General features: G+C 45.4%; 1 protein-coding gene and 1 long non-coding RNA gene across 2 annotated transcripts in view; both read left to right on the top strand.

Annotated features, from left to right (window-relative positions):
* TCF7L1 (transcription factor 7 like 1) overlaps positions 1 to 14,970 on the top strand; it is a 174,159-nt gene that overhangs the window by 74,882 nt on the left and 84,307 nt on the right. The gene's annotated exons all lie outside the window — the stretch shown is intronic.
* On the top strand, positions 4,962 to 10,020 carry LOC109025716 (uncharacterized). Its single transcript, XR_008676964.2, has 2 exons — positions 4,962 to 7,038; positions 8,791 to 10,020. It is a non-coding gene; the product is annotated as an uncharacterized lncRNA (long non-coding RNA).

Here is a 14,970-nt window from a genome sequence, read left to right as displayed (position 1 = left end):
AGTATATTTTCAGCCTACAATGGGTTTATCAGGATATAACCCTGTTGTAAGTGGAGGAACATCTGTACTTGAGTATGGGGTACTTTCTAGTACTGGCCTGTTGCAGTGAATCAGATGTCACCTCTCAAGTCACCTTCTGGCAGGAGAGAGAGACATACGTATACAGCGTGTCAGGTGGGAAAGGGCACTATGAGCAAATAGAGCAGATAAAGCAGAGTAAGGCAGGTAGAGAGAAGAGGTGGGGATGTTGTTGTGCATGTGTGTCATGGAGAAGGTGATATTTGAGCAGAGACCCGGAAGGAAGTGAAGGGATGAACCATATCCAGCTCATGGCTAAATTCTCACCATTCCATGTTTTCAGAGTGAATTCTATCTGTGTGTCTATCTTGTCTCATGGTGCAGTTTTAGTTTTTGCCACACATCTAAAGCTAAATACACCAGGTTTAGTGGAAGAGGGCCTCTGGAAGGATGGAAATGGGAGCTGCCTCTTTTTGTGGAAGGGACAATTCCAGGGTGGGAAAAAGATATTTATGGGCCACATTTTTTATATCTTCAATTTACTTTTTATCATCTTGAGGAAGTAATAGATCATTGAAAATGTGAATTTTTTTACTTCTCCTCTTGAGAGACAATATGAAGTTAATAAGAACAAGATTACTTTACAAAACATTCTGGGCTTGGCAGGTTCAGCCTCATTTGTATGTCATTGATTTCTTTACACTTTTCTCTGCATCTGTTGTAGGATTTTACAGGAGTCGTAGAATAACGGGGTCAAATTTTTCTCTTAATCTGAAAGGCGCCACATTAAAACAGGGTGGTCTGGTTGTAAGCGTTTCCTCTGAGTGGGACAGACGAATGTTACATATCCAGTTCAGGTAGCAGGCAAGCTGTTTCCTATTGCCAGGAAGGCCCTTAGAACCAGCTGGCCTTCGTAAGTTAGGCTAGAGAGCGAATAAGGCAGTATATCTCTAAGCAGTAGCCCAAAGAGGAAAGTGATTGCTGTCTCCAATGGAGGGATCACAAAGGTGTGGAGGCCTGAGTGACATGTTCACCTTCCTTTGCCTGCAACTGTGGACACAGTTATATGTGAGGCGGTGGCACTTGTCCTATTCGGGTACATGCATGAGATGGAAAGGCTTAGCTGACCATTCTGCAGCCCTTTCCAAACTAGGTGTTTCAGTGACAGTGCCAGTACTTGCTGGGAATCCTGCTGCTTTTCCTGTGGTCTACCCGTTGCTTATGCTCTGAAAAGGCACTGTTTGAAACCTCAATGCCCTAAGGAGCATCTTGGGTGAGAAGAGAGATTGGGAAACTACACAGAGGATGCTCAGGAACTTCAAACCTGGAAAATGCCAGGGCGGTAATTCTCAGAGTGTGGTCCACAGACCCCTGCTTCAGAATCATCACAGGTGCTTGTCGAAATGCAGACTCCTGGGCCCATTCCAAGGCACAGAAGGTGCAGCACTGGAATTAAGGGGCTGTCTCCCAGGGGTGACAGGCACATACACCCAGGCAATGGGGAGCGACACCTTTGCACAGAAACCCACCGAGTCAGCTATTGCATTTCCTGATTATGAGGTGATTTATTTCCTCTAAAAATGTATCCTATAGCCCTTTCCCAGGGAGTCTAATTTAGCAGATCTGGGGTGGTTCCAGACAGGGAAATCAGTTAGAATATTAATGAATTAGGAAACTGTTTTCATTTTTTAGCAGGGATCTCTGTTTGAGACATGGGTGTCTCTTGGTAAACTATAAGGCAATTGGATCTCCATATTCTTAGAATCCTGGCAAAGGGGAGAATTCAGAAGGGCCCCATCTAGGCTGTGCCCATGGTGAACTGGATATAGTCTTCACAGGTCAGTGTTGATTCAGCAGTATTTCTTGAGACCAGCCCTGGGTGAGGCCCCATGGGGAACACTCCCAGCCATGTTACCATTAACTGGCTCCTTATAGTAACCCAGCTGTGCCTTTCCCCTTGCCTCCTCTGAGAGGCCTCGCTCCTGCCTGGCCCCTTCCCCACACACATGGGCATCCCCATCTTCATTCTACCTTCTGCCCTGCTGGGGAGGCTGAGGGCCCAGCACAGTTATGGCCCCTGGCTGGAGCCCTGTAGTTTCTCCCCTTGGCAGGCATCTCCACTAGTGCCATGGGGTTGGTGCTAGGTAGACAAGTATGAAGGGCTAGGAGAGGAGGACAGGGGTTTTGCATTGGCACAGTAGCCAAGACAACAAAGGTTGGAAAAGAACAGGTAAAACTATCACAGTTTGCAGATTGTCTACCTGGAAAACCCAAGAGAGTCAAGTGAAAACCCACCATAGCCAAGACTTGTCCAGGGGAGGAAGAGGTTTCACCAGGCCATTGAAGGAAGTTTCAGACAACAGTGTGGAGGGAGGGCTGGGTTCATCCAGGTTGTTCCCAGCCCTTTGTCCTTGTCTGTTAGGGCCTCTTTCTTCCATGGGGCGTGGCAAGGGAATAGCGACTTAGTGTTCTAAATAATAACATGGTCATTTCTGGAGTACTTGCCATGTGCCAGGCATCATTCTAAACATGTATGTTAACTAATTTAATCCTCACAACAGCCCTGTGAGGTGGCGATTTCGGTCAGCATCATCTCATTACCTCCACATGCAGGGAGGGAAAATGAAGTGTGGAGAATCTCGGCAACCTGCCTAAGGGTCACATAGCTAACAAGTGGCAGAGCCCAGGAACCTGCACGAGGCACCACCCACACTGCACTGCCTCCCGTCACACAGCAAGATGGGTCTGTCTCCCAGAGGCACCTTGACTTCTGCACTCATAAAATAGGCCACACAGTAGAGATTCAGTACGCATTGTTGAATAGCTTTCATCTCTAGGGCAGTTTTCTGTCTTCAAGGCAAACAGTGGCCTGAGAGCTCTGAGAATTTAGGTATCCAGGGATCCAATTGCTTTCTTATTTACTGAGAGATAGGCATGTCTCTGGTGAGATCCTGCCAAACATAAACTCCTCCTTATTAATAAACTTAGGAATTATCTGGAACCACCAAGATGGAGACTATCAACAATATGTACATCAGTTCTCTGAGCTGAAAGGTGTGTGCACAGCACTGCCCCTGATGTCTGTGACTTTCGGTCAGAGACTTAACCTCTCTGATCTTTAGATCTTCACTGGTTTAAAAAGAAAGAGCTGGGTCAGTATTACCAACCTCAACAGGTCATTATGAGGATTAAATGAGACAACACATGGGAAGGGTCTCATCCAGTGCTGGCTCGTAGTGGGATCTCCATGAAGGTAAGTCTATCCCTGTTCCTTCCAGGAGGGGAAACAGCTATGTGGGATTTCACAAAACGATGCATTATAGGACCTGCTCCCTGCCCTCACCTAGCTTATAATTTAGGCAAGAAGAGTTTCTGAAACCACAGACATAGAAATCATAATTCCAGGCCACAGCAGGGGAGACCCCACATGGCAGTGCCTGGTCTGGTCTTTAGAGCAGGCATGACCTATGCCCATGGGCCCACATCCCTTGTAGCTGTGATTTGGGGCAGGAACAGTGATTTTACAAAGTTAAAAAAAGTCATGTAAAAATCCAGACGTTCGGCCAGGAATGGTAGCTCATGCCTGTAATCCCAGCACTTTGGGAGGCCGAGGCGGGTGGGTCACCTGAGGTCAGGAGTTCAAGACCAGCCTGGCCAACATGATGAAACCCCATCTCTAGTAAAAATACAAAAATCAGTCGGGTGTGGTGGCACGCGCCTGTAATCCCAGCTACTCGGGATGCTGAGGCAGGAGAATCGCTTGAACCTGGGAGGCAGAGGTTGCAGTGAGCTGAGATCACGCCACTGCACTCCAGCCTGGGCGACAGAGCAAGACTCCATCTCAAAAAAAAAAAAAAAAAAAAAAAAAAATTCCAGACTTCTAGCCTGTCCCAAAAAATCAGGAGGTATGGCAAGAATGGGCTCAAATTCCTACACAGTAACAGTCAGCAGCCCCCAGATGGGCTGTGGCCACCCCTCCTGCAGAGCTCTGTGGTGTGTCTGGGCTGAGTGGGGCTGGGTTCAAACCCTGGACCCACCACTTACCAGCTGGCATGACCTCAAGCAGGTTACCTGACCTCTTCTGTACGTCTGGGCAGCGGCAGTACCTGCGTCCTGATCTTGTTGTGGGGATTTGCTGAGCTTCAGTCTGTGTAAAAGGCCAGAAGCACCTGATAATTATTATTGTGGCTGCTGTTATTATCTTGACTCCTCTATGCCCAACCCTGGGAAGCATTCATGTGCTTGCTCTGTGGGTCGGAAAAAGGAAAACTCATCACAGCCTGGGGATTGATGGATTTTTTAGAGGAGCTGTCTTTTGAATTGGGCCTGAACTGCGGGAGGGAAGAGCCATGCTAGGCAGGGGGACAGCAAGAGTAAAAGCGCAGAGGTGGAAAGTGTGCACCGTGTCAAGTGGCTGTCAGCAGGGTCCTTTTATGACTGTTGAGGAGTTTTCTTTTGTTTCTATGTGAGTTGCAAATGGGTTTGGGTCTTGGTGCACGTCAGTATCTTGGACCCCTGAGGAAGGATGTCATCACCCCCAGGTTGGGCATGCACAGCCTTCTTCAAGACAGTGAGACGAACCCGCTGAGCAGGCTGTGGGCAAGGTCACTGTGGGGTCCAAACAGAGACATGGGGAGGGTCAGAGGACCCTTCTGTGTCATTACGGGATTGGGAAGTGGAATGGCCCTAAGATGTCCCCTGGGACTCGAACGTGACAAAGCCTTGTCCCTCAGCAGAAGAGAATCCAGAAAATCTGTCTGGTGGAGTCCTGGAAGTGGGTGAAGTGTGGGGTGGGGTGAGAAGGGGTTGTGCAAGACTGGACTGGTGACCCAAGGGAGGCCCAGAAGATGCCTTGAAGGGGAGCACAAAGACGGGCAGGAGAAGCCTCCAGTTTCCCTGTGGCTGGGGGCGGGGGAGGGTTTGGGGGCCGGGTGCATGAATGGACCCCAGCTCCTTTTTGGGTGGGAGCAGCCATGACAAGGAACTGTATTAAACTTCGAAATGCAGAACTCTAGAGTAGCCTGTGTCTACGCTGATTTTAAGTTATGAATTTTCTAGTGGTCCTTATTATAGGTAATGAGACATATTCCCTACAAATCAGGAATATCCTATAATTCTATGGTTTCCACCTCCCAATGACACCTCTCTGATTGTCTCACACTTAGAAGTAATACCCAAAAATAGCCTTTGAGGAATCCCATGCCCTGGTGTTTTATTTGGAAGGTAAGGTCACTATTTATGTATCAGCCATAAATACTTGAATGAGAGTGAAAATTCCTAAGGATTTGCGATTTCCGGCTGATGGCACTAGATCCCTTGGAAGTGTCCCATGTCATAATATGCCAACACATTTAGAATTTTCAACAGTCATGGAAACAAACAGGTGCTTGGGGCAGCTAAAAATAACCACCCTGGGAAGTAAAACTGTGGCAGTGCCAAGGAGCTAAGGTGGGCAGTACTGCACTTTCGGGTGAGGTCAAAACTCTGGAGGGAAGGCCAAGAAAAGAAAATTCTGCCCATGCCCCTCCTCCCAGCACCCAGGAGTGTGTTTTCTCTTCTCAGAATCTCTGTCTGATGTGCTAGCCTTTTTGTGTCATCTCGACTGAAACGTCTCACAGCTCCAACCCACTGCCCCCATATCTTGCATAGCTTTCTGTCCAGATTTCTGAATTAAAGGCTGGATCCAGAGGGTGTCCCACTGTGCATGGATGGGGGGCTTCCTCCCGCCCCAGTGGGATGCTCCTGCTGCCATTCTCACCCCGGAACACCCCTGACTTAGCCACCTCCGGGGCGGTGAGAGGTGTGAGGGATGATCAGGGAGTGCCATGCTCAGCAGCCTGAACCGTGTCAGGGAGCCCAGGCATTCCAGCCTGTGTCATCCTCCCCCTCCTGTGAAGAGCCACAGCCACATCCTCCATGCCCTGCTGCACTTCCTGAGGAGTGAAAGATGGTGGCTGTCAGGGTGTCAAGGATGACGGGTGGCAAGAGGGATAAACACAGCTTGTTACTACCAGATTCGATTACCGGGTGATGCTTGAAGACAAATGGCCTGGGGCCTTTCTGCCCGTTGAGGGCAGGGGCAGTCTTAGTCACCAGGAGCAGGGTCCTATGAGGAGGAGTTAGGGATGTTGTGGAATTGTCTCCCAAAGCCAGTGCCAGCCGATAGGACTAGTTGTGTTATCTCGAGTTTTCATTGTTGGTAGTTTTGAATTGGGAGCCTTGATTTGACCCTGAGAATAACCAAAACTGTACAAAAGACATGTATTCAAAACAAGACACAATAAGGCTCAAAAACAAAACTGTCTGTGGTGATAAAGGTTAGAGTAGGAGTTACCTTGGGGGCAGAGGAATGTTGGCTGGGACAGGATATGCAAGAACCTCTAGAATGGTTCTGGAATGTTCTGTATCTTGATCTGGTGGTGGGGACACAAGTTTATACAGATGTATTAATTGAGCTGTACATTTAAGATGTGGGGAATCGCTCTGAACCTATTCTGGTAGCAGGGGCTCCCCGAGTTTTAAAAAAGATGTGTACATTTTACTGTATATATGCTATATCTCAGTGAATAAGTAACAAGAAAAATATGCATAAAGGTGGACTGTGAACAGAAACACCTTGGCAACATTTGAATAACCTAGCTTTTACCATATTTGGAGTTTGCTGTCCCCCGGTCCTAGGTGCTAAAAACCTGATTTGGTTCAGTCCAGACATTTAAAACACCAGCCAGCTATGGAGAGTAAAATAATGGCAAGTCTCTTCCTAGTTTGACCATCAAGAGAGTAATTTGGAAACTCCAGCCCTGTGCCCGAAACCAGAGTCTGTCCATCCCTCTACAATCAGATGAGATTCCTGGGGCATCCAGGTCAAGCAGATCCAGCTTCGAATTGCTGTTCTGCCACTTTAACACCGGGACCTTCTGAAAAACAGTTGCCCTCTCTCAGGTTCCGTTTCTTTGTGAATTGGGTGAACTCTTGAGTGTTCTTTAGCAAAGGAGTACCTGTAACGTGCTCCACCCAGTGGTGAGTCCGTAGCAGGTGATCAATAAATGCTAAAGATGCTGATTGTCATTGTCACCACTATCACGAAATTGTGCAGCATTCGAGGGAATTCCAGGGAGCCACATACCCTCGCCAGTGATGTACCTCTACAATGGCTTCAACAAACAGTTCCCACACAACGCAACTTTTCTTACAGTTGAGTGGGCTCCAGGGTGCAGAGGCCCCCCCTGGCTTGGCAGGTTGGCTTGGCTGGAGCCTTTGCTGGTTCTCAGAGCGGGAACATGGTCGAGTTGGCCAACAGTGTACCCACGTTGAAGCAGCTGTGCCGAACATCTGGCTCTGATTATCTGGCTGGGAATGGCCGGGGGTTGGAGCACTGTGATTTATAGATTGCTCCTTTGGCTGTAAATCCCATCTGTAATTGTGACTTCTCTGTCCCTAATTGTTTGCAGAGAAGAGAGGAGCTCAATGGCTTACAATCCCTGGCAGAGCCCAAGGCTGCTGGGGTGGGGGTGGCGGGGGGAGGGTGAGGGGGGTGGTGAGGTTTGTTGCTAGGACACGGCTGTCTTTGTTTTGGTCCCTGCTCAGCAGTGTTTTTAAGGCCCTGTATACATTTCTCTGTATTGTTAATGTAATTTGTTCAGGCAGTGAACAGCCAAGTTCAGCCGAAGGAATCCGATACTCATAACAGAAACACCAGAGGCCAGGTTTTTGTGGTCAAATTAGGGTTTTGAGGCCTCTGAAGAGAATGAAATGTTGGCGCTGGGCGGGGGACAATCTCCCTTTCTCCTCTTGTGCTGATGCTGGCCTGGGTTCAGCTTCCTTGAGGAGCTTGGCTTTGGGGCACCAAGTCCACTGCATTCAGGGCTGTGTTAGGTGGGGAGCCCGGCTGCCCTTCTCCGAGAAAGGGAATGCAGATTTTATTCAAAAGGAAAGAAAAGGCGCTAACAAAGTATGAGCAAGTTTGGGCCCTGCCTGCCCAGCCTTTCCTTCCCCGTGGCTCCGGGCAGCTTTTTCCCCCCATCCCCCACCCTGCATTACTTGACTGGTGAGGAAATAATAGTTGGGCTCTGCTGAGAAGGTATGTGACTGTGCAAAATGCAATTTGCCCGTTTCCGCTGCCCATGAAGACCCGACAGCCCACTTGCCATCTGGGAACCTCACGCCCTGCTGTGCTTGGAGTTTTCGGAAACGATGGATTCCAAACAACTTCCAGTGAGCAATTGGTGATATTAAGTTAACTGAGTTCATCTTACCCTTTTTATTTTGCCTCAGAAAGTAAAATAAGATAGAAGCAAACATACCAGCCCACAAACATTTCCATGCTTCCTTTTGCTTCTAGAATGCGTATGTTGGGAAATTAATCAGACCAACGTTAGGCCCCTTCCTCCCGGCCCTGGAAGAATGCCTGGTGTGTGTGCATCCCCCTCTCCAGTTAGCAATTACCGAACAACTTCTGTGGCTACCAAGGAGAGCATGATAGGGTCCCAGCCCTCCAGAGCTCACAATGTAAGAGAACAAACAGGAACATGAGTCTTTACAATACCTGCGATGAGCGCCAACAACGTGGAATAAAATGTCACCTGAAATACCTGAGAAAGGGGCTTCTCAAGCTTGGAGAAGGAGGCAGAGGCTTTGGAGAGATGTTTGATCTGAGCCTTGCAGGAGACCGTCCAGGTGTGGGTTCTAGTACTACCTGGATGCAAGCCTGCCTCCCACTGTGTCCCAGCAAGGAAGAGTTGCCTTCTTAATGACCCCATTCATTGTCCCTAGAATGTGGTGATTTACCAGAAGTCTTCAGAGGCAAGCCATCTTCAATTCAGAAGGGGAATCCCACATGTGTGTTGAATATGAGGCATTGTTTAAGACACCTCCTGCCCTCACCACATTGGCAAACTGACAGCGTCAACTTGAAACAAGTCTACACATTGTGGCCATTTTCACTCCACAACAAATGTTTGTAAGTGGCCACCTAAGCCTGTGAACTTCCTAACTTTGATAATTACAAACACGAGGTAGATAAGATTGAAGCAAACCTGGCAAGTTATACTGACTTGCAGCTGAAGCACTCTGAGAAACAGAACAATTTCTTCACAGAAAAAGGAAATTAAGGTGTTCTACACTCTTTAATTTCCAAGGTCTTTGTTTAAAGTGAATGAGTTCAAATGAGGGAAGACACATTCTGCTCATGTTTGATGTCACTCACTACTCATGTCGCAGTATAGGGTGTCACAGCCTGTGTCCCAGCTTCTTCCCATGGGCACCATGCTCTTCAGCCATACAGACTCGGACATTCCACTGCCAACCAGTATCCTCACCAATGACCCCAAGGTGCTGTTGAGGCACTTTTCTTTTTGAGAGTTTACTGACATCCTACCCGCCACTGAGTAGCATGTTCCTTGCCCATGATTCCCTTCTGTACTCCCTCCCCCAATACCCTGTATAGGCCAAGTATCCCTTATCCAAAATGTTTGGGGCCAGAAGTGTTTCCCATGATTCCCTTCTGTACTCCCTCCCCCAATACCCTGTATAGGCCAAGTATCCCTTATCCAAAATGTTTGGGGCCAGAAGTGTTTCACAGTTTTGGAACTCTTATTGGATTTGGGAATATTTGCATTATACTGACCAGCTGAGCATCTGTAATTGGAAAATCTGACATGCCCCAGTCAGCATCTCATTTGAGTGTCATGTTGGCACTCAAGAAGTTTCAGATTTTTGAGCATTTTGGATTTTGGATTTTGGATTTTGGGGTTAGGGATGCTCAACTTGTACTAGCATTAAATTAGGTCTAATCAGTTTTTATCAAAATAATTTTTTTCTTTTTTGTCTCCTTCACTAGACCATGGAATTCCTTGGAATCAAAAATCATGTCCTCTTCTCCTGTGCCTAGAAGAATGCCCGAGAGGTGTTCACTATGTATTTATAGGGTGAAATTTTCCTATATATGTCTTATATCCCTTAAGAATTTTTTTTCCAGACAATAAATGCTCCCTTTTCAAAGCACTATAATTAACTCTAGCTGTTTTTGATTTAAAATGTTCTAAAATGCATCCCACACTTTTCTAACTTTACTTATTTTATTTATTTATTTATTTATTTATTTTTGAGACAAGATCTTGCTCTGTCACCCAGGCCTGGAGTGCAGTGGCACGATCTTGGCTCACTGCAATTCCACCTCCTGGGCTCAAGCAATCCTTCTGCCTCAGCCTCCTGAATAACTGGGACTATAAGCACATGCCACCATGCCCGGCTAATTTTTGTATTTTTTGAAGAGATGGGGTTTCACCATGTTGCCCAGGTTGGTCTTGAACTCCTAGGTTCAAGGGATTTGCCCGCCTTGGCCTCCCAAAGTTCTGGGATTACAGGCGTGAGCTACCACGCCCAGCGTTATCTGACTTCTAGTGGTTCCAAACATCTATATTAAAATCATGAACTAGGAAATATTTAGTTAAAATATATTTTTATTCCAATGGGGGGGAGAAAAAACTGGTGATAGTGTTCTTTCCTAAAGCTTTTGCATTCTTTCCTCTAGGAGAGGTCCTTGGATATTTACCCAGGCTTTCCTGACTTGATAAAAGAACACTGCTTGATTATATAGTGCAGTCACCTGCAGATTAAGTGGCAGCTGACCATCTAGGCAGGGGAAAATATGAGAAGTAATAATATAAAAGGATACCCTGTGATGGACGGGCATAATGGTGACATAAGATGTTCAGAGCCAGGAGCACTGGGTCACACCTGTAATCCCAACACTTTGGGATGCTGCTGAAGCAGGAGGATCACTTAAGGCCAGGAGTTCAAGACCAGCCAGGTCAACATAGCCAGACCCTGTCTCTACAAAAAATAAAATAAAATAGGCACACACCTGTAATCCCAGCTACTCAGGAGGCTGAGGTGAGAGGATGGCTTGAGCCCAGAAGTTAGAGGCTGCAGTAAGCCACGCTTGTGCCCCTGAACTCCAGCTTGGGCAACAGAGTGAAACCCCATCTCAAAAAAGAAATTTTTTTTTTTCCCAGAAAAGGCTGTTGTATGCTTTCCATTGAAAGAAAGAAGCAGGATCAGAGAAATGCAGACTAAAACAATGAGATGGCAAAAGTTAAAGTCTAAGCATACTGGTGTTGGCGAGGATGTTTGTTAATAAATGACACATTTGCGTATTATGTTGAGGAATGGTTTGGCAATATCTAGTAAAATCAAAGATGCGCATATCTTATGACCCAGCAAATCTACTACACATGAGCACAAGGGACATGAACAAGAACGCTCCTTGCTGCATTGTTTACAGTAGCATAAACTAGAAACAACATATGTGTCCATCTATGTATTAAATAAATATAGTCATCTAGTAGAATATAGTGAATTAACTCAGATCTACACGTATTAACATGAATAAATTCCAAAAGTGTAACACTCATTAGAAAAAGTAAGTGGCTAGGCTGGGCACAGTTGCTCACACCTATAATCCCAGCACTTTGGGAGACCGAGGCAGTGGGATCACTTGAACCCAGGAGTTTAAGACCAGCATGGGCAGCATAGTGAGACCTCATCTCTTTGAAAAGAAAGAAAGAAAAAATAAGGGGCTAAAAAATACCTAAAATGTAGTGCCATTTATAAGAATGTTTGTAACTCCCAAGAGAATGATAATTGCATTTGGTTATACAGGAGAATGCCCTGGTGTTTAGGAGATCTGGGCTGAGGTATTTGAGGGTAAAGTGTTACAATGTTGACAACTGACTTTCAAATGGTTCTGCAAAATAAAAATGTGTTTGTGTGAATACATACATAGGGGAGGGAGGTAAGCAAAGCCAATGTGTGAACATGTTAACGATGATTGATCTGGATGAAGGACAGATGGGTGTTTATTGTACTTTTCCTATAACTTTCCTGTAAAATGGAACTTTTCAAAATAAAAAATTGAAGACACTCATTGAACCTATAAATTGTGGATAATACATATGTAGTGAAATATATTCAATGAAAAACATGCAGAGGTATGACAAGCAGTACCTTTAGGACAACATTACTTCTGGGAGGGCAGATAAATGAATGACAGATCGGATACTTGAGCTATATCAATAACACTTTATTTCTTTAAGAAAAAAAAGAGGTGGGGAGCTCTGAGATTAATATGGGAAAATGATAAGCTATTCAATCTGGGGTCCATTAGTGTCTCTACTTACTTTCTCTACTTAAAAAAATATATATATATGTGTGTATTTTTTTTTTGAGATGGAGTCTCACTGTCACCCAGGCTGGAGTACAGTGGCGCAATGTCAGCTCACTGCAACCTCCTCCTCCCAGGTTCAAGCGATTCTCCTGCCTCAGCCTTCCAAGCAGCTTGGACTACAGGCACGCGCCTCCATGCCCAGCTAATTTTTGTATTTTTGATAGAGACAGGGTTTCACCATGTTGGCCAGGATGGTCTCGATCTCTTGACCTCGTTCTCTGCTCACCTCAGCCTCCCAAAGTGCTGGGATTACAGGCATGAGCCACTGCACCCAGCGTATAGTTTTATAACTCGATGATAGTTTGTTCCATAACTATAAATAACATTTTTAAAACTTCAGAAAAGTGGGAATAAATAATTTAGTTTTCATTTTAAAATTAAAGCTTATTTTGAAAGTTATTTTGGTGCTTAAAAGAGAGAGAATATATATTTTGTAGCTCTATCCACTGGAAAAGATTAGAAACAATGATTATCTCAACAGCACTGACCAGCTCCAGTGCTCAGATTATATTCACCATATCCCATTTCCCAGTTAAAATAAAACCAGGCTCCTGGGAGAAGGAGCTGATTCGATGTATGAAGTTAGCCTAGAATATATTGTTATACAAGAAAGCATGAAAGCTATTGAAGACCATTAGAGACCCAAGTCTACTGTTATGGACTCAGGTACTAGGGCTGCTAGGTCAGAAGGACTCAGCAGCCAAACTGAGTAAGACGGAAAAGATGAAATAATTAGATCATCAAGAATATATTATATTTATTAAAATCCTTAAGTTCACGCTGACACCAAAAAACACAACAAAATAAACACAACACTGGTCTCCTTTGGAGGACAACAGGGAGCTAAGTCATTATTTTCAATATGTTAATAGAAAGAATCATGCATTTATCCTGCCTGTGCTGTGTGCTGTTTGCCACTGGGCCACTAGTTGAGGAAAGTTTTTCTTTACAGAAGTATTTCAGCTAATAAATGAAGAAGAAATAGTCTTGTTCCCTGTCTTAGTTCATTTTGTGTTGCTGTAACAGCACACCACAAACTGGGTAATTTATAAAGGAAAGATATTTACTTGGCTCACAGTTAAGGAGGCTGGGAAGTCCAAGGGCATAGTGCCGACATCTGCTCAGCATCTGGTGCAGGCCTTCTTACTGCATCGTCCTATAGCAGGAAGGCAAGAGAGTACGCCTGTGTGTGCACAAGACGGCAGAATGGGGGATGGGGGGCAAACTCATACTTTAATCAGGAACCCACTCCCACAATAAGGGCATTAATACATTTATGAGGGCAAACCCTCATAACCTAATCACCTCTTAAAGTTTCCACTTCTCAACACTGTTGCATTATGGATTAAGTTTGCAAAACATGAACTTTGGGGGACATATTCAAACCATGGCATTCCCTCTCCCCTAAATAAAATAAAGTAAGATAACATTGAACCTGAATTTGATCAAGCCTCTAGATCTAATTATTAATTTACCAGAAATACAATTCAGAAGAACATGTTAGATTGACACCATGAGGATATGATTAGCAAAATCCAGACTTAAAAAAAAAAAAACTACAGGAACAATAACTTGGTTTCCTCCACGAATAATACAGGAGGCGTGGGCAGGGTGGAAATAGGGAAAGAGAAAGACTCCTAAAGATTAAAAGGCTATAAAAGACTAAAGGTGGCCAGATGCGGTGGCTCATGCCTATAATCCCAGCACTTCTGGAGGCCGAGGAGGGTGGATCACCTGAGGTCAGGAGTTCGAGACCAGCCTGACCAACATGGTGAAACCTCGTCTCTACTAAAAATACAAAATTAAGCGGGCGTGGTGGCGCACGCCTGTAATCCTAGCTACTTGGGAGGCTGAGGCAGGAGAATCACTTGAAACCAGAAGGTGGAGGTTGCAGTGAGCCGAGATTGGCCATTGCACTCCAGCCTGGGCAACAAGAGTGAGACTCCATCTCAAAAACAAAACAAAACAAAACAAAACAAAAAAAACACTACAGGCGTGGTGGTTCACGCCTGTAATCCCAGCACTTTGGGAGGCCACAGTGTGGATTGCTTGAGCTCAGGAGTTCAAGGCCAGCCTGGGCAACATGGTGAAACCCCTGTCTCCACCAAAAATACAAAAAATTAGCCCGGCACAGGGGTATGTACCTGTCGTCCCAGCTACTTGAGAGGCTGAGTTGTGAGGATTGCTTGAGCCAGGGAGGCAGAGGCTGCAGTGAGCCTAGATTGCACTGCTGCACTCCAGCCTGGGTGACAGAGTGGGACCCCATCTCAAAAAAAAGAAAAGATTAAAGGCTTTAAAAAAGAATAAAAGATATAAATTGACCAATAGCAAATGTATGGACCATGCATTGGATCCTGATTGAAGTAAACTGTAGGGAAAAATTATTTGTAAGACATAATATTAGAAAATTATTGTTCACCCTTAAAAACATTTTTTAGGATTTTAAAAAATTTCCTGCTTTCTAGAGATAACACACAGAAATATTTACCAATGAAGTGATAGGCTATCTGGGCTCTGTTTCAAAATAGTCTTGGGCTTAGGGGTGGATAAGCAAGGAGTGGGTGGGGGATGGATGAATGGAGACGGGCCATGAGCTAGTAATTGCAGAACCTGGTGGTGGCTTAACCAGATTCATTATATTGTTCTCTCTACTTTTGTGTACATTGGAAATTTTCCAAAATGGTTTGTTTTTGAGGTGGAATCTCACTCAGTCGCCTAGGCTAGAG

This window comes from Gorilla gorilla, chromosome 12 (genome assembly GCF_029281585.2).
Source record: "Gorilla gorilla gorilla isolate KB3781 chromosome 12, NHGRI_mGorGor1-v2.1_pri, whole genome shotgun sequence".
Lineage (NCBI taxonomy): Eukaryota > Metazoa > Chordata > Mammalia > Primates > Hominidae > Gorilla > Gorilla gorilla.
Note: the sequence above shows the minus strand (reverse complement) of the source record. Positions and strands in the feature narration are given on the sequence as shown.